This window comes from Cyprinus carpio, unplaced genomic scaffold (genome assembly GCF_018340385.1).
Source record: "Cyprinus carpio isolate SPL01 unplaced genomic scaffold, ASM1834038v1 S000000677, whole genome shotgun sequence".
Lineage (NCBI taxonomy): Eukaryota > Metazoa > Chordata > Actinopteri > Cypriniformes > Cyprinidae > Cyprinus > Cyprinus carpio.
In genome coordinates, this window is record NW_024873411.1 from 64,205 (window position 1) to 92,191 (window position 27,987).

The 27,987-nt window shown below is 34.7% G+C and overlaps 2 long non-coding RNA genes across 2 annotated transcripts; both read left to right on the forward strand.

Moving 5' to 3' along the window:
- The first annotated feature begins 1,915 nt into the window (after nt 1-1,915).
- Nucleotides 1,916-2,616, forward strand: LOC122143052. Its single transcript, XR_006158937.1, has 2 exons — nt 1,916-2,400; nt 2,571-2,616. It is a non-coding gene; the product is annotated as an uncharacterized LOC122143052 (long non-coding RNA).
- A 464-nt stretch (nt 2,617-3,080) lies between these two features.
- Nucleotides 3,081-5,860, forward strand: LOC122143053. Its single transcript, XR_006158938.1, has 5 exons — nt 3,081-3,540; nt 4,024-4,128; nt 4,521-4,687; nt 5,078-5,259; nt 5,547-5,860. It is a non-coding gene; the product is annotated as an uncharacterized LOC122143053 (long non-coding RNA).
- The last annotated feature ends 22,127 nt before the right edge of the window (nt 5,861-27,987 follow it).

Here is a 27,987-nt window from a genome sequence, read left to right on the forward strand (position 1 = left end):
ACTTCAAACGTTTGACAAGAGTCCTGTCCGGAATACATCAACATGCCCTTATTCGGGTTATAGTCATAGTGCCACCTACTGGCAACAGGAAGTGTCATGTTTAACACTGTTATTGACTCCTGGCAACATATTAAAAAGTGTCAGGAAGTGCTAAATACACTGGCAACATGTTAAAAACATACTAAAACATGCTAGTAGCACTTAGCTAAGTGCTAAAGCATGCTACTAATGCAGTGAAAAAGTAAGTTGCTGTAACTCAGGCTAGCAATATCCGATCTGCCCCAAACTTCACACGTTTCACAAGAGTCTTGTCCTGAACACATCAACATGCCTGTATTTGATTTTAGTCATAGCGCCACCTGATGGCAACAGGAAGTGGCATGTTTAACATTGTTATGGACTCCTTGCAAAATAATAAAAAGCATCAACGTGTTAAATAGGCTGGCAAAATTTTAGAAGCATGCTTAAACATGCTAGCAACACTTAGCTCAGTGTTAAAGCATGCTATTAATGCAGTGAAGTAGAACATTACTGTAACTCGTGCATACTATGTCCAATCTGCTTCAAGCTTCACAAGTTTGATTAGTGTCCTGGCCTGTAGTTTTTTAAATGTTCATATTTGGTTATAGTTATAGTGCCACCTACTGACAACAGGAAGTGACATGTTTTAATACTTTTATGCACTATTAGCAACACCGTAAATTATGTCATTGTGTGCTAATCATGCTAGAAATATTCTCAAACATGCTAGCAACACTTACTATGTGCTAAAGGATGCGATTAATACTATGAAACAGGAAGTTGTTGTAACTCATGCATACAATGCCTAATCCACCCCAAACTTCACACGTTTTATAAGAGTCCTGGCCTGAACACATCTAAAGACCAATATTCAATAATAATTATAGCGCCAACTGCTGGCAACAGGAAATGACTTATTTTACACTAACTTAAAATTGAAATGTCTGATCTGCCCTAAACTTCACATGTTTGATAAGATTCCTGGTCTCAACAGATTTTAAGGCCAATATTTCAGTTATAATCATACCATTACCATTTACCATTACATTTACCATTACAGCAAACATGATTCAGTAAAACAACACATATCACTAACATTTATCAATAAAATAACACAGTTTTAGGATAATGGGATATACTAGTGTACATACCTCTGCTCTTACTGTCGATCGCAATGTCACATGCAGTCCTTCTCTTTAGCGACCCCAGTGGATGTTTGTGTTTCGAAACTGTAGCAATACGTACCGGGTGTTACATACTTGTGGCGCTGCAAAAAAGTATGCAGAGTTACGTATTTGCCATGAGACCACGTTGAATTTTTGAGTTAGTATAAAGCATGAGGTGTCCTATTGCCAGCAGGTGGCACAATGATTATAACTGAATATTGGCCTTTAGATGTCTTCAGGCCATGACTCTTTCCAAGTATTTAAAGTTTGGTGCAGATTGGACATTGCAAGTTTTAGTTAGTGTAAAACAAGCCATTTCCTGTTGCCAGCAGGTGGCGCTATGATTATAGTGGAATATTAACCATCAGATCTGTTCAGGCCAAGACTCTTTTCGAACATGTGAAGTTTGGGGAAGATCGGACATTTTATGCTTGAGTTACAACAACTTCTATTCCTATGGCGAGGCATCGAACTTTGTCACGGCGCCATGGACACACCCTTTAATGAAAACTCAAGATGTTCACAATTTAACATCGCAAAGGCCTTTACATTAGACTGACCAAAAAAAAATAAAAAATTATAAAGTGTCATAAAATTTCTAGGAGTAGTTTGTTACAGCGTAAAACATGTCACTTCCTGTTTCCAGCAGGTGGTGCTATGGCTATATCTGAATTTGGGCATGTCAATCTGTTCAGGTCAGAAGTCTTATCAAACATGTGAAGTTTGAGGCAGATTGGACATTGTATATCTGAGTTATAGCAACTTCCTTTCTCAGGGCGAAACATCGAAATTTGTAAGGCTGCCACAGACACGCCCTTCAACGAAACCTCAAGATCTTCGCAAATTTACATCGCAAAGGCCGTTAGATTATACTGACCAAGTTTGGTGTTGATCTGAATAAATCTCTAGGAGGAGTTTTTTAATGTCCAACCCCTGAAAATAGCAAAAACGACACAAATTTTGCAGAGAAAATTCAAAATAACTGACTTCCTGTTGGGATTCGAATTTCATTCCAAGAGACTTTTTTGTAGGTATTGGTGTGTTACATGTGTGTACCAATTTTTGTACATGTTTGGACATCTGGTGAGCATGCTGTAGGTGCAGTGGGGTGGCAAAAAAGAAACAGGGGCAGGCACAACAATTGGTGAAGTTGAACAAGTGAACAGCTTTTTGTCCCATGTGGCTCTAACTACAAAATACATGAGTAAGGCTGGTAAGTGGTCCTTTTTAACAGTTCTCATGTATTGTGCTTTGGAAGCATTGTAATTGTTAAAACAGCTTGTTTTTTTTTTATTTTTTATTTTTTTTTTATATTATTTCATTCATCATACTCTGTGACTAACCACTAATTGAAAAGCACATTTATGCCTTTCATCATTACAGCATGAGTAGATATGATCAAATTGCATGCCAGAGGATGGAATGAGCGATAAAAAAAAAAAAACCTGCACAAGTACTTGTCTACACGGTACTTGAAAGTAAGTAAAAAAGATTTCATCAATGAAGGTTAAATTTCAATTGACTAAAGTCCACTGATAAGCTGTACATACTAAGTATCTAATACTTTCAGTATTGCCGAAGGTTTGTGACTTTCCATTAATTATTCTTTTGAGACTATCCAAAAGACAAAGGAAGTCAAAGAGGACATTGAGGCTATAAAGAAGTGCACGCAAAGGTCTGATGAGGAACTGCAACAGTGGTTCACTGATGTGAGACAGTGGGCAGTTGACAGTAAGTATGTACCTGTTGCTGTCTCCTATCGATAGAATATATATATATATATTTTTTTTCTATAGATAGAAAAATAAGTTGTTGTTTTTTTACAACGAGTGTTGTGAAATATAGTCCTCACAGCAGTAGGGGAAGCTCGCTGAGAAAACATGCGACAACAAAAGTGAAAATCAGCAAAGATTTTTTTTTTATTATTTTTTTAATATTATTTCATTCATCATACTCTGTGACTAACCACTAATTGAAAAGCACATTTATGCCTTTCATCATTACAGCATGAGTAGATATGATCAAATTGCATGCCAGAGGATGGAATGAGCGAAAAAAAAAAGAAACCTGCACAAGTACTTGTCTACACGGTACTTGAAAGTAAGTAAAAAAGATTTCATCAATGAAGGTTAAATTTCAATTGACTAAAGTCCACTGATAAGCTGTACATACTAAGTATCTAATACTTTCAGTATTGCCGAAGGTTTGTGACTTTTCATTAATTATTCTTTTGAGACTATCCAAAAGACAAAGGAAGTCAAAGAGGACATTGAGGCTATAAAGAAGTGCACGCAAAGGTCTGATGAGGAACTGCAACAGTGGGTCACTGATGTGAGACAGTGGGCAGTTGACAGTAAGTATGTACCTGTTGCTGTCTCCTATCGATAGAATATATATATATATTTTTTTTTTCTATAGATAGAAAAATAAGTTGTTGTTTTTTTACAACGAGTGTTGTGAAATATAGTCCTCACAGCAGTAGGGGAAGCTCGCTGAGAAAACATGCGACAACAAAAGTGAAAATCAGCAAAGAAATGGCTCGAAATGCTAAGTTAATAATTAAACTTAGGTAATGTAGTTTCTCCCTCAAATTTATAATACTTTCTTACCCTTGAAAAATGATCAAAATGAACAAATGTTTTCAGATTCTTTAGCAGAACATTTGTGGATGTCCTTTTTTGTTTTTACATGTGTTCCTACTACATTCTTCTTATTGAATACTCCTTTTACCATATTTAATGTATAAGGTGTTTTATAGAAATAGTATAATTGTTCTATTTTTGATAGCACAGAAAATGCATGATACTGATCAAATACCTTCACAAATACTTTACAGCACCAGATGACCTCAGAACAGATGATCCAGTGGCGTTGCAACATCTGATTGAAGGCCTATTCTTGGGAATCCAGCAGAAAAAGAGGGATCTGTATCGAGTAACCAGTAAGTAGCCTCCATGCCTTCATGTACTTGTGGAGTTCATTTTAAAATGTGATATCTATAGCTGTAGCTAAGTAATTTAAATTTGATTACATCTTAACACTGAACAAAGTCTTCCATCTATACTGTGCACTTAAACCACTACATAACCTTCCTACATTGAGTGAACAGTCCTGCCTTCCTATATGTCCAATGTTACCATCACCCAACTCCCTGCATTACTTGAACATTGGCCACATTCCGGTCAAAATATTCTACAATTGCATTTTTAGTCACTGATGATATGTGCGCTTTATAACATAATTTGTAAGGCGCCTTTTGGATGTCCATTAGCACAATGACCAACTTTATGCATATCCTCCTTAAAATTCTTTTTGCTGTGTTTTTTGCTGCAGACCGTAACAAACAGCGACACAAGATCCAAAGACGGATTAGAGAGGATAAGAAAAAGCTGTTTAATGCCATATCCCAATACAATACAATCTTCCAAACACTACAGAATCTGTAGATTCAGTTGAAGACCTTCTGGCAACAGAAGGCCCTATCTGGCCTTGGGATTCTGGTATGTAAAGTTTGACATTAACAATTTTAGTGAATCTTCATTTAAACACTTACCTCATTAAGCTCCGACTTTCAAAGGAAAGAGGCCCATGTGCTTTTCGTTTGTTTTGGAAAATCTGGGACAGACAATATTAAATTTTATTTTTAAACCATTTTGTTTTTGCCAACTCAAACTACACTCGAGAAAATGAGTAAAGGTCTGATTCCTCAGATTAATGTGTCAAGGTGGCTCGCCCTTTTCTTTTCCACACTGTAGATTCAACACCAAACACTTGTTGCCTATGTTGCAGGGACAAAGAATTGTACCATTAATGAATTTTACTCCCAAAAAGGCATTAAGAGGTAGTATTTTAATATGGTGGTAAATTCAATCGGTCATTTGTCTTCATAGAACCAGACACTTGTTAGGCATGAAGAAGAAGTTTTTTGACAAGGTGATGCAGCTGGAGAGACTGATTGAGGAAGAGGCTATAATTTTAGAGGAAATGAAACAACATTGGACTCATCTTACAAGAACCTGCAGGGCCTTGAAGGACCAGGCTAATGTACTATCAGATGACCTGGCCACACAGAGTGAGTACTAATTTCTCAATGCTGTTTATTTCATATATTTATATTATATTTATATTTATGCATTTAGCAGACGCTTTTATCCAAAGCGACTTACAGTGCATTCAGGCTATCAATTTTTACCTATCATGTGTTCCCGGGGAATCAAACCCCCAACTTTGCGCTTTGTAACGCAATGCTCTACCACTTGAGCTACAGGAGCACTGCTTGCAGATGATAATTCATACAAACTGCCAGATTGATGTTTTGGTTAATTGCTTTTTTATTGTATATCCCAATTTGATTTTTAGGCTACCCTTCAGGACTGTCTGGTCAAGCTTACCATGGCTTGCACAGTGCTGTCCTCCAAAAATGTTAGGAGCTCAAAACAGACCTGGTAGCTGTGAAAGAAACCTACTCCCAAATAGTGGTAAATGGGAATGGTGGAACTGTTGTTGAAAAAGATAATGAAGACCCATATGAGCATGGCTCCACAGATGCCTCTACGGATAATGAATTATAGATTCTCTCTTCTCCACTGCACAAACTGGTCTCCTGATTCTGAGTAGCTCAAGTTAGCTCTCCCCATTGTAAATAATAAAACCTTGAACCTGAATTTTCTATCACTGCCTGACTGATTCTTAATTTCTTTAGTAAAACAATTATCATTATTTCACAGTTTTGGTTATAATTTGTAATTTTTATCTTGTACACATTTGTTCACCACATATTTTCTACGTTGACAAATGGATCAACAATAGATTTTTTTTTTTGTCACAACACATGTAAAAGATCACATGCAATACATAGTCTAGCCGAACTTGCAAACCTGTACAGTAAAAACTATAATACAGTAGCCTGTACTAAAATTTACTACAAATTTACTTACAAACTAAATACAAACAACGCCATATTCACCCAAATATCATTATTCATATGAAGCACATTAATCCTTGCTGCTAACACAAAATGCATTATTGTTTAGCTATGCTAACAGCAACTTTTTAAGCACAAAGGGGGCAGTTTAGTAAAGACATATGGCCAAACAAACGTTTTAAAACTTTGGCTGCAGTAAAACCTTTATTCTGCTGATAGATGGTTTTATAACCCTACTTTATACCCCTATTTTGCCAACAGGACGAGCTGTGGTGCTGCTAATGTTTTTATTAAGCTACTCCAAAATATCTGAAATAAACTAACAATCTTACTTTTTCTTAACATAGATCATCTAAATACAGTATAAGTATGTCTTCGTCTGTACTATATGTTTAATATATTCCGTAGATGTATCTTTTTACAACCCTATTTACAGCAATACTTTGCTAACTGGAAGAACTACAAATATGACACTAATTTGTATTAAGCCGCATTGCGCTGCTATAGGGAATTGTAGTTTAAATCAATATAACCTATTACTTAGAATCGGAAGTTATAAATACTAAATTAAGAGTACACATAGGGATAAGTGGACATTTGTGTTGCTAAATAGGTGAAAATCAATTTTGACCATAATTGACTGCACCCCCTTTTAGTGACTCTATCCACAAGAGTATAGTCACATAGCTAAAGTGAAGGGCTCTTTATAACAATTGGTCCCATGTCTGTAGCCCCTTCTCTTTCTGAATGACAAGGCTTTCAACATGTGCGGAGGTCACGGTTCAGAGGTCAATATTTCAAAGCAGCACCCATTTCTAATCTTCATTCTGGCATATATTATTCTCCAGGCCAAGACCTTTCCAACAATGCATTTGGGTTAGTCTTATGTCAGGCTTTAATTTCAACATTTCATGGACACAGCCCTGTCCCGGGCATAGTTTCAGTGAGGCCTTTGGAGGCCCAACCTCCAACCCCACAGGCAATGCCATCACAGTTGTGTTTATTACAGTAGTGCACATATGTACCACACCTAAGTAAAATATGCACTATTTAAGTGTTTTTGCACAAGTCATGAACCTGTGAGCATCTGCATTAGACTAGAGTCAGTCAATTATGTGTCCAAATGGTCTAAAGAGTAAACCAGTCTAAAGAGTAAACCAATTATATGTCCAAATGGTACTTTCATAGGAAGTTCACTCAACAGGCAAAGCCATCACAATTGTACTTACAGTAGTACACATATGTATGCATCAGGACAAAGAAAGAGATTTCTCCATACAGTTTTACAGGATTTCAGTGAAAGTGGATATGATTTATGACTATATTAATGTACATTTAGATGATGCGATATGGAAAGCATAATAGAAAAAACATGTATGGTTTAATATTTAATATACATTTGATGGTGTTCATTAACAAGTATGCTGAAACTACAAACAGTATATACATATTGCATACATAGCCTACATACACTTAAAGTATAATATGGAAATACTGAAGTAAAGTACATCATAATCACTGTACTTCATCAGATTTTTTACATGCAAAAATAACAAGGATTTATTTAAAGCAGCACTAAGGAGTTTTGGACTGAAACTAGCAAGCTCACTACCAAACAGTGATGCAAAAACCTCACAAACACCACCAACAGTTAAGTTGGCAGAGATTGAAACTGTCTCTGCACAATATAAGTCAGTAGTCTTATAGGTTAATGAACACGTGAAAAGCATATACCGGTAATGTATTGTAATAACATGCAAAATTACTTTTAACATTATTAATCCACTACTTGGTGATGCCAGTCAGGAGAAACAGCAGCTTTTCTGTTTTTGTTGTCAGAAAAAAAAGAGACAACTAAATTCATAAGAATAGTCCAATTTTAGTTTTTGCTGATATCTTCTTTCATTTTTGAATGAATGAATGAATGAATGAATGAATTATGCATTTATATAGTGCTTTATTGTGTATTGTTGTACACCCAAAGCGCTTTACAATCATTTGGGGGGGGTCTCTCCTCAACCACCACCAGTGTGCAGCATCCACTTGGATGATGCGACGGCAGCCACAGGACAATGGTAGCAGTGCGCTCACCACACACCAGCTACAGGTGGAGAGGAGAGAGACAGAGCCAATCAAGTGGTTGGGGATTATTAGTAGGCCATGATTGACAAAGGCCAAGGGGGCAATTTGGCCAGAATTTTTGAGTTTTGAATTTAAGAATGAAGGCAGGTAAATATATCTTAAAAGCTTCGATGATATAATTGAGATTCTATAAAAGTGCTGGAAAGGAAAAGCAATTAAAAAGCCTAAAAAAAAGACCTTTACCCATAGTTAGCATTTTGTCTTTGTTTCTAATAAAAATACATAATCTGAACATTTTAGCAAAGTGCCATTATTTATATTGTCAATACTTTCCTGAAGATATGTTGGCCTTGATTATCTCTAAGCTATGGGTGAAAACACTTAGTAGCTTTGGTTTGAAATGTAAAAATCAAAGTGCACTATTTTCCAACAGTTGGGTTTCTGATGACAATCCCCTTATACTGTAAATCACTTAATAAAAAGGGCTGTTTGATATAAAGGCAAGGCAGGTTTATTTTGTACACATCTTCAGTGCACCAGTCCTGTCCTCAATGTCATCGAAAGCGCCTATACTGCTGTATGCATTTACAGCCTGTTTGTGTTGACTTCTGAGTGACCTCCGATTGATGAGACTGTTGAGCCCATATGTAGCGTCCTCTGTCAAGTCACTGAAACCTGTAGAGGAATTGCAATGAAGAACAAAGAAAAAGATGACGCATCATCACACAGCAGTCAAAGCCCCAAAAAACATGACAATTCCAAATATCTACAAATATTCTACAGTGCTGCATTAGTAACATCAAAATAACCTTTTAATCATTATCTTTACTTGTCAAAACAAAATGCACATTCATGTAAATTATTCTAAGATATCATACAAGTGACTATAAAAATTTTGGTGGAGAGCTTGTGAAATTGTGATAGACAAGCATTTCATTTGTGATTACTACAGCAGAATAACATGGTGCTGATATCATATGACAAAAAGTGATTAACACAGCGGTCAACTTCATAATAAACACAAAACTACTTCGTGTCAGATATAATGTTCATAAATTTTCTTACCATATACCCATTCTCTCATTTCCAGGTGAAGGTGAGCTTTCAGGGTTTCCAGTTCCCAAAGTGGATCTGTATAGCTTTAGAAGTCTAAAAAGACAAGATAATTATTATTAGTGTATGAACCATTATTTTATATTTGTTCTCTGATCACCTGATATTCATAATACAGGATATTTTGTTCAATCCTGTTCAGCTTGTGTAAAAGAAGTAACATTTGTTTCTTGGAAATTGAAACAGTTCTCTTTCTATGTATTTCAATCTATTGGTAATTACAGATGGTAGACAACCAAAATGAGTAATACCGCAGGGCCGCAGCGTTAACTGCAAGTCAGCCGCGTGTTAAATTTATTCGCGAAACTACCGCCAGGTGGCGCAAAGGGACGGGATTGCGAACTGAATGTAATTGTAAAATGAGATAAAAGGAGGAGGTAAAAAAAAACAATAACATAATGATATAACATTGTACCATCTTTAAAAACCATTAAAAAATGTACAGTGAGTTAATTTCAAAATGTACGATAGTCTTAGGCTACAGTCTACTCATCAAAAATTAAAAGAAGACCTTTACACAAAGGATCTTATGCTTGCTATTGTTATTAAACAGTCATTAAATATAAGGCCTATATATACAGATAAAAAGCTAAATGTTTTCATTTCGGTTCATTCTTGGTTTAAAAAAAATCCTTCAGGTTCCATTTGCAGATCGAAATGAGAACGGTCCAGCATTTAGCAATAATTATTGTTAATTCTGTTATTATTCTTGATTTTTCAAACTGCTGACACTTTGCATTTTTGAATTATGCCTTTACTGTGTGACCAAAAATTTTGTATTTTCTGTTTCAGCTGTTTGATCGCACTGGTGCCTCGCGCACATTCATTGGAAACAGTAGTCGTTCACCTTGCCATCTGGCGCGAGCAGCGGTCCACTTTGGCATATTTTTGTTAATTATGATTTTTTGATTTATTTTTTCATCGATACTGAAACACGCGTGAATTACAAAGCCTATTTTTCCTAATGAATAATAGTTAAGCTTGAAATAGGCAACATCACGAATATGGAAACGTTTGGATTTCTCCCGAATGAGAGCCCAACCTTACCTTATGGTTCGCTTTAAATTATTATTCATTTATTTTTTTTGTTTATTTATAGTTAAGCCTATATTATTATACACTGCAATTTTATTTATCCATTAGAATTATATATTTGTAATTATTGTTCTGTTCTGATAAATTTGTTAAATTTAAAGGATTTGTTGTAAAGTGAAGAGAACTAAAAATATCCTGTTGGCACATTATAACATTATTAGGCCAGCCGTTATTATTTCTGAATGTAATAAAATGCAACTTATACATGACTTGTATATTTTTTTCCTCTCACAAACTTAATTTATTTTTTAGCCTGTTTTAAAAAAAAAAATAAATAAATAAATAGAATAAAATAACATGCAGGAAACGAAAATAGGCGATTAATCAGTTAAAATTTGTTACTGTGGGGTAATTATAATTATTATATACTTAGGAACAGAGTCTGGGCCTAATCTATGCTATCCAGGGTTTTTTATTTTTTTTATTTTCATTGCATCTGAAAATGACTTTGTGCAGCACATTCACTTCGCACGCTCAACCTGCCTCGCGCGTTGCTCAGCTGTGGACGATTTAAAAATGTTTGCTATTAAGGTTGCTGTCCCATTTTATACAGGAATTGTTCATTAAAAAAAAAATCGAATTATATTGTTAGTTCTAATTATATTGTTAACACAAGTTAATTTAGGCTATTTAACATGCACTGTGACATTTTACCCTGTTTTAACTTATAAACTTCTTGAGATTTTAAAGTCAGTTTAATAGTATTGAAGTTCAAGTTTTTAAAAAAAGGTTTTAAATGCTTAAATTATTTCTATGAATTAATAATATGTTAATTGCTTAAATTATTTATATGAATTAATAATATGTTATCATGTTTATTCTTGTAGAAAATAAGTGTTTATTCTTTAAGAAAATAAGGGAAAAAATAAGGGACGATCCGAATATTATTCATATTTGTTTTGCTTCACCTATTTATGTAAGCTACAATTATTCTAAAAACAAAAAAAAACAAAAAAAAAAACAATGTAATTAAAAGTGCCATCGGCCTGAGTAAATTTTACCATTATAGAATTGTGACTTTTTATAGGTTAGTGATTTAGGAGGTGAAAATACTGTGAAATTACAAATGTTATGGGATTTTAAAGCATAACAACTGAAGGTCTAAAGCATTTTTTTTTAAACAATGGCACTTAAAGTTTTGAACTAAAATATTATTTCAATCATATAGCCTGTGAATAAACAAAAGCATACTTTTCAATGAAAGAACACTGAGAGTTTGCTTCTGGTGTTTGGATTTGTACTTCAATATGAGCTCCAAGGTTTAGGAATAGCCAACACGTTTTTTTTTTATTTTATTTCTCTCTTTCTCTCTATTTAACTCTCTATATAACAGCATTAACTTACAATGAAATACATCTTCCTTCAGGAAGACTGAATGTTTTTCTGTCTTGCTAAATGTTGGGCTCATGATCAGTAAGTTGTATTCGCTCAAACTGATTTAGTTAAATCAAAACTTGCGGACTTTGAAGCTGGGTGCAGTTAGCGCGAGTCCGGCGCGCTGTGAAGCAGGAGCAGCTGATGGAGGACTCCGCTTGGTCTTAAAGCCTTCCGCAAACGCTATGTTCACAAATAACAATGATTTTTGTAAAATAATGATTAATTAACAATTGATAATTTGTTATTATTATGGTCTTGTGAAAACAATAATATGGGCTGCGGGAAAATAATGAATAAAAAGAGTAGGGCTGCTGTGAGTGCAGGCATGTTTCACCCCAGTAACATGACAACACACCGTTCCTCACAGCCAAAAAAACAGACCTAGTTCAGTTCAGCTGGAGGGGGCTGGGGGGTAGTTCTGTATAGCTTGTGGGGGTCGAGATAAAGGTGTGAATCTCTTGGTCTTTCATATGGACAGTGTCTTATGAGGGTATCAAACTTGCAGAACAGGTTTAGATAGGACTCGTCATTTTTGGTTTTAGGGCAACTTTGAAGAAAGGTTTTGATCCACTTCAAATGTTGACTAATGTATAGCGCAATATAGTTTATTAGTTATTATAACTTCAGAGGAAGTTGCCTTAACTCAAAAAAAAATAAAAATAAATTCGCAAACTGTTGCGTTAATTTTATTTTGTTTCGTCTAAAACAATATTATTTTTAGACTATGAAATATAAATTCTCACAGAATGTAGCCTTTTCATAACCATATATTGTCTATATATCTCTTTGTGTTTTTCTAAATCCCAAACAGAGTCCAGACATCAGTATGATCCGTCTATGATGTTTTATAGGCTTTTTTAGATTTGGGAATACATATGCGTTACAGACATGACAAAAAAAAAAAAAAAAAAAAACCTTTTTGGAGTTTTTGGAGACATTATTATTATTATTATTATTATTATTATTTTTTTTTTTTTTTTTTTTTCATTCATTCTAGCCTATTTACAATGCACAAACCAGAAACAACAATATCTGCAGAGAAGGGTTGGCCATTCTCAAAAAAAAAATATCAATTTTATTTCAATTTTCGTTTTTGTGTGTTTCAGAGGAAAAAACAGTGTTAAGGTATCTCTCCATTACAGACCGTTCTGAAAGAAGAATTTATGCAAACGCCGTATAAAATGCTTTAAAAACTTTAACAGAGATGTCTAGAGGGTATTTAATAGGTCTGCCTCCCATGTAAGATTTTTCTAGTTACTAGTTGTTCATTTGTCATTATTCAACTAATTGCAGGTTTATATTAAATTTACATCTATAATCCATAATGAGCCTTAATATATTCCGCGCTCAAGCACATGCATTAAGTTTGCCCCAAAGCACAGGCAGAAGTAGCCTAATAATTGTAAAAAGGAGACATTTTAATTATTTATTAATAAACAAAATATATTTCCGGCTGCAAGATGAAATTCACAGTGCTGACTCTCTCCACATGGACGTGCCTTTAAAGAGAAAATGTGCTCATGAGCATGTCTTACACGCTCATAACTTTTGACTAAAAAAATAACGCCATTTCAAGCTTTCTGTAGATATATTTATCATGTATGTGAGACACCGCAATTTTAAGTTAATTCATTATCAGGAAAAAATTCAAGTGATCTTGAGGGCGCCTCCCTGTCCTGCATGCGCATTAATAATTTTCGCACAAACACTTAAATATGAATAATTATTCACATTTTGCATATGCATTACAACGTAAATTATTTTTTACATGCAGTTATCCAAAATAAAACCAAACAAGATTTGTAATGAAGATAAAACAAATGAGAATAAATGCTGCGCGTGCACTCAGCATCACTCGCGCCGCGCAAATCTTGCACGCAGACATTTTACACACCTGCATTTAAATGTGGCTGCAATTTTTTTTTTTTTTTTTTTTTTTTTTTTGCTTAAATTCTGTGTAAGCAAGTAACGGCGGCTCCCTTTAAAATCACTGAAGTTGTCTATTAATGAAGCTCTTTTTTACATCATTTGAACTTTGGTGATTATAATGAGAGAACTTGGGTTTAATCGTGAGGACGTTTTATTAATCAGTCCATTCTTTAGAATTTCAATGATTTAGCTAAATCGTGCGGGTTTTTTTATATTCGTTTCTTGTTTTAATTAGCCCTAAATAATGGGAACGAAATTATACAGTGCCTCACGTTTTACTAAAATAAAGAAAATAATTTATAAAACACGCAACAATTTCTTAATCAGTCTACAGACAAATATATTTTCCCAAGAAGTTGTCTGTCAAAATAAAGGGCAGGTAACGAATAACAAAAATGCATGTTGTTTTATTAAAGGAATTTTAAAATATAAATTAAAATATAGGCCTAATATATGAGAATATTGACATTTTGCATATAAATCCATGTAGCCTAGCTCACTAAAATAGGCTACCACTTTTAATGCTACGATGCAAAGTAAACCACAATTTATTTTGAATAATATAACACACAATTCATATTATATAAATAATACTGCACACCTATTAAATGTGTCAAATCTAAAATATGGCGTAATACTGTGTAGCTTAGAGAAAATATAAGCACAGGCTCAGGCACAGGCTTGACATTTATCCTGCTTGAATTCGTTCTAAGAAATGCACATAACTTCATAAGTACCAAACTTTCATCTGTGAATATTAAATATTTTAACTATAGTGTTTTTCTTTCATTTTCCCTGACTGCAGCCGTCAAATGTAAACAGATCAGCGAGGCAAAACTGACGTCTATTTGCGAAAATGTGCTTTGATGCGCTTGTTTGAAAACTTGTTATTAAAGCGCCACTCAGCGGTCAAAAGCTGCAAATGCACTTTGCAGACGCCGCGGCGGCGGTACGAGCGGCGGTAGAAGTAACGTTTTTGATGTCCACCTACTGTATATGCAAATATTAAATAAATTTGATGCTTTGAAGGCATAATTATTGCATTGCCAATGAATAATAGATCAAAAGATACAACTATTACTGGTCTTCTATCCAAATACAGAGGCAGATAACGATGGTACATCTACACGACATGCCAACTACTGTTCCACTTCCTGCCCTGGGGTGGAACCAGCATCATCATGATGTTCTCCGCTCAATGTCATCTGGACAGAGGGACACAAACCTGAACATTAAGGGCATAAAGTAGAGCAAATGTCTCCAACTACATCAAATTTTATTAATCTAAATTATGTTCTAAGTTTAATGTGCCACAAAATGTGTGCCCTCTGCTGGCCAGCAGAGGGAATCACGGGGTTCGTGTTAGTAGAAATCCTGCTTACAAACAATATATAGACAGTACATATATAACTACATACACAGACAAACACAGGTGAGAACATAACATATTTGACAGATGTAGATATAACAGTTATTCATACAAAACTGACAATAAACAGAGGATTTTTAATTAGGTTATTTCTAAAGATCTGTATGTACTCTATATAGCATATACAATTTAGGCAATGAATAACAAGTTAATAACTTCGTTTATGTTTGTAGTTATTTTATTCATTATAAAAGAAAATACAAAATAAAAATAAAAATGTAATTCATTATTCAAGAAGGGAGGAGGGCTCCCAGGAGTCTTTCCATTTGGTCCCACTGTAAAGAGACAATGTTCTGAGTAAAGATTTAATGAGTAACTTAATTCAGGCTAGCAAAATGATATATCATTTTATGAAATATAACTATTAAAAAAATATTCAAACATTTTAGTAACTGTTGACATTATTAATGTTTAAAATGTTGTGTATGTAATAAACTGGGCCCGGTTCCCCAAAACGTTCTTATTGCTAAGTAGTTCTTAACCTATTCCTTAACCTCTCTCTTAATGTTATGGCACGATTCCCGACACGTTCGTACGCTAAGTATATCTTCTGTAAGTCACACTTTCGTAAGGTTGGTCTGGGACCATTCGTAAGCTCTCTCTTAGCGTTGTTTGAGCTCAAGACGCTAGTCGCCGCCACTTTGCAGCAGTCTTTAGAAATCAGCGCAGCGCAGTACAAGTCCAACTATGGTATGTTGACGATGTTGTGGCTCAAAATTGATTTTATGTTATGGACATTTTAAGACTAATAAAAAAATATGTTCACAATGGATACAAGCCGAGGGGCGTGTCTAGAGCATTTTAAATGGGGTGGCCAGTCTGGGGCACTGGCTCAAAAGAGGTTGGCGGGGGGGACATCTGCATATTTATGTGGGATTCACTCTCGAAGTAGCAGTGATTGACACAATGATGACCAAAGCAATAGACGGGAGAAAATATGTGAAAATGGGCATTAAGACTAGAGCACCCTCACTAATTTTAGAAGCACCATCAGTGATTATTTCTGGAACCTGGTTAATACGCTTTTATTGCAAAACTATATACAAATAAATAAATAAATAAATAAATAAATAAATAAATAAATAAAAAAGCACTTAATAAAACAATTGAATAAATGCATATTTATAAGTTAAGCACTTAACTAAAATAAGAAGGCTATTAATAAAATAAATAACTAAGGCTGACTATAATCAGCTTGCTTCCATTTAATGAGATAAGCCTACTCCTCACCTGAATTAGAAAAAATGCGCTTCTAGTCTTCAGTGATGCAAGAACGTTTGAGCATATCTTTGAGCAAAAGCAGAGCCAGTTCATAAAAGAACAATGTATATTTAAAAGCACGCATCCAGTTTTGTGTGAGTGAAGGAAATCCATTTGCGAGTGGAGATTCGTGCTCGCGCATTACATGGATCATGTAACATTATGCGCTCTCGATATGTCAAATATCACGCTATAGAAACAGCCTAAAATTAAGTATAAAGAGGAGAAGAAAGCGGCCGTAGGCAGCTACACATGCCAGGATCCACCACTGCCAGATGCAGTTAGAAATTTACTAAAAACAAGCCTTTTGCAAGACATCTGGTGGGGTGGGGGTGGGGGGTGCACCTGGGGTGGCCAGCCAAATTTCAGGGGGGGGGCGGTGCCACCCCTGGCCACAACGTAGACACGCCTCTGTACAGGCCTATTTATGAAGTTGACTTTATTTGGTATCAGAACTAATATGGTGGTAATTTGCCTAGGCTATAGGAATGTTTCATTTGCATAGAACGTGTTGTCTTTCTTAACGCTGTAATGCACCTTCGCGTGAAGTTGAAAATCGATTCCTGAGCAATCGATGCCAACTTATTCAGCACCTTCACTTGGGACAGCGCCTTTGTAACGTCGGACGTAAGAGGCAGCGTGTTAAGAAGCTTCCTAAGGGACACTTCGTGGAACACACTTAGGAACATAAACAACTTTGGTAAGATATATCTTTCGATTCTTCTTACCGCGCAAAGAGTGAGCGTTATCGGGAAACCGGGCCCTGGACATTAGTACACCTACCAGGTCTTGCATGGAACCCAACAAATGAGGACCTCCTCTGTTCCCTATAGAATAACCGGCACTCCAAAAATGTTCCTTTCAATTCCGAGTGCGTTTTTTTACTCCTACGGTGGCCATATTATTCCAAGATTAACATGGCTTCCAGTTCGATTTGTCCATGAGTATCACTGAGTGTAAAACGCGAAAGGCGAAGCTTGAATTTCCAGGTATGTCCCTCTTTGGCGAATGTATTTTCGAGATGGAGGCGCAACATGGCTGCCACCATTCGAGCGACTCACTCGTATGTAATATAAATGGCAGATTCTACGCTTACGAGAATACTTTATTAGTTGGTGGAAGTAATTAAACATGAATGAATGAGCACATATACTTTTGATAGAACAAACTGTTTTTTTCTAAGAATCAACTTAAGTTACACAGTGCAGCTTTAACATGTAATAACATTTAAAAATAACATTTACTGCTGTAAGATGGTGTTTCAAAGTGGTACAATACATATACTGAGGGGTCAAGTAAATTACATCAAAACCTTGTGACAGTTTCTATTCATGTTGACATTACATTAATAACGTATCCAAAGAGTTATCAATTTTTATCTATGCATTAATGTTTTCAGGGTTTCTGCAAGTTTCAATAAGTAAAATGTAAGATTTGTAAGACATTTTTTAAGACCATTGTGAAGGACATTTAAGACTTATTTCACATCAATACTTGCAAAAAAGTATCAAGCTATGAAGGAAAATCAAAGTCAAATAATTACTTGAAAAGTACATTAATTTACAGAACTGTGTGTGCAATTGTAGGTTTTATATTGGTCAGACAGACAACAAAGAACTACAAAAAGTACAGTTAAAGAGCAGGTCATATGGTATTTTAAAGTGTCCTAATATTGTGTTGGAGTGCCCTACAACAGGTTTAAATGCATCTAAGATCAGAAAAATTGTCATTTTCTCAGAATATACATTTAATATTAGAGTCATTTTGCCAATGATTAGGAAACGATTCGTTCCAAGCAAGTTTGCAGCAAGCCCCTCCCTTCCTCATGCCTACTCTGCTCTGATTGGTCAGCTGGCCAAACCTGTTGTGATTGGCACAGAGATGAGTCCTTGAGCCAGTTAGCCAGCGCTACCATTTGACAAAGTACCTTTACATAAAACAATAATATAATCAAATCCGTTCTTAATGACATAAAATACAAAAACACTTATGCAAGCGAATCATGCCCATAGCTAAAGTTTAGCTGCTAAACTGTGAACACTAGGTGGATACGTTAGCCGAGTGTTAACGTGACTAACTGATTAAACAATACAGTTTGTAAACCAAAATATGTCTACTGTAATGTTGAAGAACGACAGACAAAAGACGCTCACAGGAGCACCAGCCGGAAATCACTCATCTCTCCCGCATTAACCCTGTAACTGCCAGTGCAGCACAATAAACAGCAGTTTCACAATTATTATAAAGTCTGTGTGCTACACTACATTCTTTATTATTAAAACAAAGTAATTAGAACGACGTCAGTCTACAATAATCGACATATTCTTAGGTTCACTGCGAATTTTTAGAACTACTTCAGTAAGACAGTAATATTGTGCTTTACCTGGAAACACATTACATGTACTTTGAAAAGATAGAAAGCATATATAAAAAAAATGAACATAGTAATAGTTATTTAACTGGGGCTACAACTACACAGAAACAATTTGCAACTTTAAAATACTGATCAGACAACACAACGACAAACAATTCACATATATCTCAATACAGTTGTCATTGAAGACCTAGAAGCTAAACGGTGCTTACACAACAAACCAAACAATTATTAAGCATGCTACATAAAACGTAAAAGCAACAATTATTAATAAACACTTACAGGTTGTGATACGGAGGAGGAAGCTGATGCAAATACACTTGGAACTGAACCTTCCTTCAATATCAGCCGGCTGGCGAATCCAAGTTTGATTGCATTTAAGTTGGTAAAGCAATCGTCTTCAAAATGGCGTGAACAAAGCACAAGGCTCGGACTATACTTCTGTGGTACAGTTGTATATATGAATTGTAGCCGCTTAGTCTTCAAATGCTCATCCTTGGGCAGATGAAAAAAGTTTGCTTTTGACTCGCACTTCAGAACACAGCGTCTCGTCGCCATGATATTTTCTAGTTTTCACTGGCGTCTTGGAGCGCAATAAGTGGGCGTATCGTATTCAAATAACTTGACAAGTTGACGTCATCTAGTCAGAGAAAAAGCTTCGGTCTTCTAACGATTCATAAAAATGACTCAGAGTCGACTCTTACTTTTGAAAGACAATAACTTTATATACGGTGCACTGTCATATTTCAAACTTTGCAGGATGTTTTTGTTCACTTAGATCTATGTTACACACTACATGAAAGGTAAATTTAAAAATTCCATGATAGGTGCTCTTTAAATAAATTTCAACATAATTAAGACCTACCTAAACATTTAAAACCTACTACATAATACCTTGATGTATTTAAGACTTTTTTTACATATTTGATGGTAACCAAAGTATTGAACGGATAGCAGTCTACATCATATGAGCAATACATACAGCCAAATTATTTTCTGTTATTGTACAGTAAACTTTGCATGTATCTTTTTTGTAAAAATGGTTACATTAGTGCTCACTGCATGAACACTAAATCCAGATTATTGTTTTCCAAACATCTAGTTGTCGAATCAAGTGCTCAAACAATGCAGATATTTTTTTTAAAGCAGACTTAGGCTGTGTGTCCACCAAACCATTTTAAGCCAGCTGATAACACCTAGTGCTTGAGAGCGTTTTGGCAGCACAGCATTTTTTTTTTTTTTTCAGTTGAGATGCTTTCCTTGTTATTACACGGAATATCCGCGAAAGTGTTACTAGTATCTCATTTCACAGATTGTTTGTTCTTTGTTGTCTGTCTTGTTTCTGCGAAAGTGTTACTAGTATCTCATTTCACAGATTGTTTGTTTCTGTGTTGTTTCTATATAAAATTTTATACCCCCCTGTTGTTGTTTTTCTTGACTGACTCCTTCCATTCATATTTTTTATTTTGAAAGTTGCATCTCTTCGCTGCAACTTTTACTTTATATGGCTGCAGTTGTTTGCAAAGTGGGCAAGCTTTGTATGCAACACTTATTAGGGTATTGCACCCTGGGCACATTTTCGTTGAACTTCCTGGCATCTCTAAAATAAAGTAAAAAATTACATTAAAACCTTAATAAAACTTGTTTTTGTAACATGATATCCAGTAACAAGAGGCACAATTATAAAGTTAGAATTCTTTAAAACTAGGTTGTTACGTCGTCCTTGTCCCGTTTATTGTCTGCTACGCTGATCTAACCACTGCCTGATAAAACAGCAACAGCAGCAGAGTTGCAAGCACATGTAAAGTCATGTTTTTCCTATTTCCTGTATGACAAAAGGCACGTGTATTTGTCTGGGGTTTCTCATTCCAGATTTATGCAGTAACGTTAGGCCAAGTTATATTGTTATTACTGACACATCATGAGTCTAATGACAAAGAAATGCATCAATTATAACATTTAAGCAAAACGTGATCATTACTTATTATGAACCTCGTAACTTACCTGGACAGAGTGCAATGAGAAATGAAATCACTAAAGAAATCACCCAATCGCAAAGCGGACTGGCTACGTCTCCATAGCAACGGATTCTTAGGATCACGGGTAATGCTGGCGTCCACTAATTAATTAAATGAAATTTATAAAATTTATTTTAATTAAATTACTATCCAAAACAAATCCCCGTTCTCACAATCGAAGTTCTGTACATTACTGTTAGATTTGACACACCAAACCGACAGAAAAACGGTAACATTATTTCTCAAAAAATAAACAACAACTTTTAGAAGCAATAGCCGTAGTAAAATATATTTACTATATTTTGACTGGAATGAATCACTGACGATGAGAAGCCTACAGAATATAAATCAATAAAAACAAGGAAAAAAAAATCTTAATTAAAGATTAAATGTTGAGAAGGTAGCTTTTTCTTAAACCCATTGATAAAAGTAAGAATAACAAGTTTCTTAAGAACTATGTATGTTTTTTCCTTACTTGTTGAGGAGTCAGTTATTTGTCTGTGTGTATATATATATATAATATATATATATATATATATATATATATATATATATAATATATATATATAATTATTATTATTATTGTTTTATTTTTATTATTTTTTTGTTAATGTACTGGTTGATGTGCTGTTTGTTGTTTTTTTTATTATTTGTAAAAGATGTAAATATTTAGCTATTTAGCGATACGTTTGTGTTTTTGTGTTTTAGAAATGTGTAATTGGTTGTAAGTTTTTGTGGCGCTGCAGAAAAGTGTACAGAGGTAGGTATTTTCCATGAGACCAGGCTGGACTAAAGCTTGCCCATATTAAAGATGTTTCTAACATCTTAAATGGAATGTTTTAGCAATGCACAAAACAGATTTCAGTGAGTTGCTAGTTTTATGATCATGAACTTTTGTTTGAGCATCTAAGCGTTAAACGCTCAGTTTAGCGCATCTGTGAAGAGAAACACTCTGTTAGTGCAACTGAGCAAATGAACAGAAAGAAACCTCAAAAGTGCTGAAAACCTTCTTTCTCTGTTAGAGAATGATAGTTTGTACAAAGTTAATACTAAAGCTTGCCCATATTTAAGATGTTTCTAACATCTTAAAAGGAATGTTTTAGCAATGCAGAAAACAGATTTCAGTGAGTTACTAGTTTTATGATCATGAACTTATGTTTGAGCTTTTAAGCATTAAACGCTCAGTTTAGCGCTACTGTGAACATATACACTCTGTTAGTGCAACTGAGCAAATGAACAGAACGAAAGCCCACAAGTGCTGAAAACCTTCTTTCTCTGTTAGAGAATGATAGTTTGTACAAAGTTAATACTAAAGCTTGCAACTATTAAAGAGGTTTCTAACATCTTAAATGGAATGTTTTAGCAATGCAGAAAATAGATTTCAGTGAGTTACTAGTTTTATGAACATGAACTTATGTTTGAGCTTCTAAGCATAAAACGCTCAGTTTAGGGCTTCTGTGAACAGAAACACTCTGTTAGTGCAACTGAGCAAATGAACAGAAAGAAACCTCAAAAGTGCTGAAAACCTTCTTTCTCTGTTAGAGAATGATAGTTTGTACAAAGTTAATACTAACGCTTGCCCATATTTAAGGTGTTTCTAACATCTTAAAAGGAATGTTTTAGTAATGCAGAAAACAGATTTCAGTGAGTTACTAGTTTTATGATCATGAACTTATGTTTGAGCTTCTAAGCATAAAACGCTCAGTTTTAGCGCTTCTGTGAACAGAAACACTCTGTTAGTGCAACTGAGCAAATGAACAGAACGAAAGCAAACAAGTGCTGAAAACCTTCTTTCTCTGTTAGAGAATGATAGTTTGTACAAAGTTAATACTAAAGATTGCAACTATTAAAGATTTTTCTAACATCTTAAATGGAATGTTTTAGCAATGCAGAAAACAGATTTCAGTGAGTTATTAGTTTTATGATCATGAACTTATGTTTGAGCTTCTAAGCATAAAACGCTCAGTTTAGGGCTTCTGTGAACAGAAACACTCTGTTAGTGCAACTGAGCAAATGAACAGAAAGGATCCTCAAAAGTGCTGAAAACCTTCTTTCTCTGTTAGAGAATGATAGTTTGTACAAAGTTAATACTAACGCTTGCAACTATTAAAGATGTTTCTAACATCTTAAATGGAATGTTTTAGCAATGCAGAAAACAGATTTCAGTGAGTTACTAGTTTTATGATCATGAACTTATGTTTGACCTTTTAAGCATAAAACGCTCAGTTTAGAGCTTCTGTGAACAGAACCACTCTGTTAGTGCAACTGAGCAAATGAACAGAACGAAAGCCCACAAGTGCTGAAAACCTTCTTTCTCTGTTAGAGAATGATAGTTTGTACAAAGTTAAGACTAAAGCTTGCCCATATAAAAGATGTTTCTACCATCTTTAAATGAATGTTTTAGCAATGCAGAAAACAGATTTCAGTGAGTTACTAGTTTTATGATCATGAACTTATGTTTGAGCTTCTAAGCATAAAACGCTCAGTTTAGCGCTTCTGTGAACAGAAACACTCTGTTAGTGCAACTGAGCAAATGAACAGAAAGAAAGGCCACAAGTGCTGATATCCTTCTTTCTCTGTTAGAGAATGATAGTTTGTACAATGTAAAGACTAAAGCTTTGCAACTATTAAAGATGTTTCTAACATCTTAAATGGAATGTTTTAGCAATGCAGAAAACAGATTTCAGTGAGTTGCTAGTTTTATGATCATGAACTTATGTTTGAGATTTTGAGAATAAACCGCTCAGTTTAGCGCTTCTGTGAACAGAAACACTCTGTTAGTGCAAACTGAGCATATGAACAGAAAGAAAGCCCACAAGTGCTGAAAACCTTCTTTCTTTGTTAGAGAATGATAGTTTGTACAAAGATAAGACTAAAGCTTGCCCATATTAAAGATGTTTCTAACATCTTAAATGGAATGTTTTAGCAATGCAGAAAACAGATTTCAGTGAGTTACTAGTTTTATGATCATGATCTTATGTTTGAGCTTCTAAGCATAAAACGCTCAGTTTAGCGTTTCTTTGAACAGAAACACTCTGTTAGTGCAACTAAGCAAATGAACAGAAAGAAAGCCCAAAAGTGCTGAAAACCTTTTTTCTCTGTTAGAGAATGATAGTTTGACAAAGTTAAGAATAAAGCTTGCCCATATTAAAGATGTTTCTAACATCTTTAATGGAATGTTTTAGCAATGCAGAAAACAGATTTCAGTGAGTTACTAGTTTTATGATCATGAACTTATGTTTGAGCTTCTAAGCATAAAACGCTCATTTGCTTTTTGCTTAGTTTAGAGATTCTGTGTTAGTGCAACTGAGCAAATGAACAGAAAGAAACCTCAAAAGTGCTGAAAACCTTCTTTCTCTTTTAGAGATTGATAGTTTGTACAAAGTTAAGACTAAAGCTTGCCCATATATTAAAGATGTTTCTAACATCTTAAAAGGAATGTTTTAGCAATGCAGAAATCAGATTTCAGTCAGTTACTAGTTTTATGATCATGAACTTATGTTTGAGCTTCTAAGCATAAAACGCTCAGTTTGGAGCTTCTGTGTACAGATACACTCTGTTAGTGCAACTGAGGAAATGAACAGAACGAAAGCCCACAAGTGCTGAAAACCTTCTTTCTCTGTTAGAGAATGATAGTTTGTAAAAAGTTAATACTAAAGCTTGCAACTATTAAAGATGTTTCTAACATCTTAAATGGAATGTTTTAGCAATGCAGAAAATTGATTTCAGTGAGTTGCTAGTTTTATGATCATGAACTTATGTTTGAGCTTCTAAGCATAAAACGCTCAGTTTAGCGCTTCTGTGAACAGAAACACTCTGTTAATGCAACTGAGCAAATGAACAGAAAGAAACCTCACAAGTGCTGAAAACCTACTTTCTCTGTTAGAGAATGATAGTTTGTACAAAGTTAATACTAAAAGCTTGCCCATATTTAAGATGTTTCTAACATCTTTAAATGGAATGTTTTAGCAATGCAGAAAACAGATTTCAGTGAGTTACTAGTTTTATGATCATGAACTTATGTTTGAGCTTCTAAGCATAAAACGCTCAGTTTAAGCTTCTGTGAACAGAAACACTCTGTTAGTGCAACTGAGCAAATGAACAGAAAGAAAGCACACAAGTGCTGAAATCCTTCTTTCTCTGTTAGAGAATGATAGTTTGTACAAAGTTAAGACTAAAGCTTGCCCATATAAAAGATGTTTCTACCATCTTTAAATGGAATGTTTTAGGAATGCAGAAAATAGATTTCAGTGAGTTACTAGTTTTATGAACATGAACTTATGTTTGAGCTTCTAAGCATAAAATGCTCAGTTTAGAGCTTCTGTGAACAGAAACACTCTGTTAGTGCAACTGAGCAAATGAACAGAAAGAGATCCTCAAAAGTGCTGAAAACCTTCTTTCTCTGTTAGAGAATGATAGTTTGTACAAAGTTAAGACTAAAGCTTGCCCATATAAAAGATGTTTCTACCATCTTTAAATGAATGTTTTAGCAATGCAGAAAACAGATTTCAGTGAGTTACTAGTTTTATGATCATGAACTTATGTTTGAGCTTCTAAGCATAAAACGCTCAGTTTAGCGCTTCTGTGAACAGAAACACTCTGTTAATGCAACTGAGCAAATGAACAGAATGAAAGCCCACAAGTGCTGAAAACCTTCTTTCTTTGTTAGAGAATGATAGTTTGTACAAAGTTAAGACTGAAGCTTGCCCATATAAAAGATGTTTCTAACATCTTAAAATGAATGTTTTAGCAATGCAGAAAACAGATTTCAGTGAGTTACTAGTTTTATGATCATGAACTTATGTTTGAGCATCTAAGCGTTAAACGCTCAGTTTAGCGCATCTGTGAAGAGAAACACTCTGTTAGTGCAACTGAGCAAATGAACAGAAAGAAACCTCAAAAGTGCTGAAAACCTTCTTTCTCTGTTAGAGAATGATAGTTTGTACAAAGTTAATACTAAAGCTTGCCACTATTTAAGATGTTTCTAACATCTTAAATGGAATGTTTTAGCAATGCAGAAAACAGATTTCAGTGAGTTACTAGCTTTATGATCATGAACTTATGTTTGAGCTTCTAAGCATAAAACGCTCAGTTTAGCGCTTCTGTGGACAGAAACACTCTGTTATTGCAACTGATCAAATGAACAGAAAGAAAGCCCAAAAGTGCTGAAAACCTTCTTTCTCTGTCAGAGAATGATAGTTTGTACAAATTTAATACTAAAGCTTGCCCATATTATAGATGTTTCTAACATTTTAAAAGGAATGTTTTAGCAATGCAGAAATCAGATTTCAGTGAGTTACTAGTTTTATGATCATGAACTTATGTTTGAGCTTCTAAGCGTAAAACGCTCAGTTTAGCGCTTCTGTGAACAGAAACACTCTGTTAGTGCAACTGAGCAAATGAACAGAAAGAAAGCCCAAAAGTGCTGAAAACCTTCTTTCTCTGTTAGAGAATGATAGTTTGTACAAAGTTAATACTAATGCTTGCAACTATTAAAGATGTTTCTAACATCTTTAAATGAAATGTTTTAGCAGTGCAGAAAACATTTTTCAGTGAGTTACTAGTTTTATGATCATGAACTTATGTTTGAGCTTCTAAGCATAAAACGCTCAGTTTAGCGCTTCTGTGAACAGAAACACTCTGTTAGTGCAACTGAGCAAATGAACAGAAAGGATCCTCAAAAGTGCTGAAAACCTTCTTTCTCTGTTAGAGAATGATGGTTTGTACAAAGTTAAGACTAAATTTGCCCACATTTAAAGGTGTTTCTAACATCTTAAAAGGAATGTTTTAGCAATGCAGAAAACAGATTTCAGTGAGTTACTAGTTTTATGATCATGAACTTATGTTTGAGCTTCTAAGCATAAAACGCTCAGTTTAGCGCTTCTGTGAACAGAAACACTCTGTTAGTGCAACTAAGCAAATGAACAGAAAGAAAGCTCAGAAGTGCTGAAAACCTTCTTTCTCTGTTAGAGAATGATAGTTTGTACAAAGTTAAGACTAAAGCTTGCCCATATTAAAGATGTTTCTAACATCCTAAAAGGAATGTTTTAGCAATGCAGAAAACAGATTTCAGTGAGTTACTAGTTTTATGATCATGAACTTATGTTTGAGATTCTAAGCATAAAACGCTCAGTTTAGGGCTTCTGTGAACAGAAACACTCTGTTAGTGCAACTGAGCAAATGAACAGAAAGAAACCTCAAAAGTGCTGAAAACCTTCTTTCTCTGTTAGAGAATTATAGTTTGTACAAAGTTAATACTAAAGATTGCAACTATTAAATATTTTTCTAACATCTTAAATGCAATGTTTTAGCAATGCAGAAAACAGATTTCAGTGAGTTACTAGTTTTATTATCATGAACTTATGTTTGAGCTTCTAAGCATAAAACGCTCAGTTTAGGGCTTCTGTGAACAGAAACACTCTGTTAGTGCAACTGAGCAAATGAACAGAAAGAAACCTCAAAAGTGCTGAAAACCTTCTTTTTCTGTTAGAGAATGATAGTTTCAACAAAGTTAATACTAAAGCTTGCCCACATTAAAGATGTTTCTAACATCTTAAATGGAATGTTTTAGCAATGCAGAAAACAGATTTCAGTGAGTTGTTAGTTTTATGATCATGAACTTATGTTTGAGCTTCTAAGCATAAAACGCTCAGTTTAGCGCTTCTGTGAACAGAAACCACTCTGTTAGTGCAACTGAGCAAATGAACAGAAAGAAAGCTCAAAAGTGCTGAATACCTTCTTTCTCTTTTAGAGATTGATAGTTTGTACAAAGTTAAGACTAAAACTTGCCCATATTAAAGCTGTTTCTAACATCTTAAATGGAATGTTTTAGCAATGCAGAAAACAGATTTCAGTGAGTTGCTAGTTTTATGATCATGAAATTATGTTTGAGCTTCTAAGCGTTAAACGCTCAGTTTAGCGCTTCTGTGAACAGAAACACTCTGTTAGTGCAACTGAGCAAATGAACAGAAAGGATCCTCAAAAGTGCTGAAAACCTTCTTTCTCTGTTAGAGAATGATAGTTTGTACAAAGTTAATACTAAAGATTGCAACTATTAAAGATGTTTCTAACATCTTAAAAGGAATGTTTTAGCAATGCAGAAAACAGATTTCAGTGAGTTACTAGTTTTATGATCGTGAACTTATGTTTGAGCTTCTAAGCATAAAACGCTCAGTTTAGCGCTACTGTGAACAGATACA